Here is a 1,428-nt window from a genome sequence, read left to right on the forward strand (position 1 = left end):
ATTCGTGGTGAAAGTGTCTATTGATAAGCTGGAGTTCGCTTTATGTTCTTAGGTGGTTTGCTTTCTCCAAATTGTGGCTTTATTTTTGTCTTTTTTCAAATTCAGATTGCAATCTAAACGATGTTTTCCCACGTTCTGTTACGTTATTGGCACTTTTGTTTTCACTTAACGATACAGAAAGTTTAAGGGAATTAAATGCTTGCGACAAACACCAGGTAAATGCTTTCGGTCTTCAAACTGCTCTCTGGTATCTACCTTACACTCTCGATCACTGCTTAATCATTTTTAATTATGAAGTCACTTGCAGCGTGTTTGATAGCACGCCACTGGTTAGTTTTACGCAGCTATGGAATGTCAGGAGTATCATTACAAACTTTTCCAGCTCATATAAAGAACCACTGACGGATCATACATGTGACATTTTAAGAAGTAACACTTTTTCATCTTTTTCTGTGCACATTAACCAATGGTAGCTCGTTGTTTTAAAATATTTCTTAAAAAATATTATATAGTTGCACGGAAATTTTGGCCAATATTAATATGTCTCATGAGAAAAAGACCCCACCATTACCTCAAATTACTCTAACTTTTTCCTCATGTTTCTCCTTTTTCCCAGCCGAAAATGGGGAGACACTATCATGGTTTAAAAAATTTCTCCAATAATCCCTCTTTATCACATATTCATTTTTAAGGAATATGTGGAGCACAGTTTCCTCCTGTATCACTTTCCTCTGTTATGTGTCATGTCGCGGTGAATTATGTCTTTTTTTCTCCCTTTCTTCTCTTAAATTTGAGGATCACTAAGACAATCCACCTTTCTTGTACATTAGACTCGCTTTTTCCTCATTGTTCTCCCCATTATCTTCAAATTTATTGTGCCGTCAAGAGTCATACCTGTGTAGTAAACTATTTATAGCCCACAAACTTTTCTCTATGTTGTTCTTACTGCACTCTTTCTACTTTTGTAAATGCTTCTATGTCATCCACACCCTTAGCCTCAATATCAACTCCTATTATAATATTAGTACGCACTTCCACACAACACACTCGCCTCTTTCCTGTTATTACTATACTTACTCTATTACTATTTCTTTCTAATATTCACAAAAGAAAAAAATGAAACATAATTTAAATGACATATTTTTCACACCTTATAAATCTATTAATTTACACTAAAAGCCACTTTCATACAAACTTTTTATATTTTAGAATTTTTCATGTGTGCACATTTTTTAAAGGTTTTACAAAAGTGTAAAAATATATTAAATTTTAGAAATTTATTAAATTCTCTCAAAAAAAAATTCCATAAACTTCATAAAATAAAGGAAAAATCTTTTATAACTTTAATTACAGAAGAAAAAGTTCAAGAAAAATAAGGATCTCGATTGAAACAGAATTGCTTCATATTGAGGTTGAAGACGAATTCTC

Source organism: Trypanosoma equiperdum, assembly GCF_001457755.1.
Source record: "Trypanosoma equiperdum strain OVI genome assembly, contig: ctg_309, whole genome shotgun sequence".
In the NCBI taxonomy this organism is placed as follows: domain Eukaryota; phylum Euglenozoa; class Kinetoplastea; order Trypanosomatida; family Trypanosomatidae; genus Trypanosoma; species Trypanosoma equiperdum.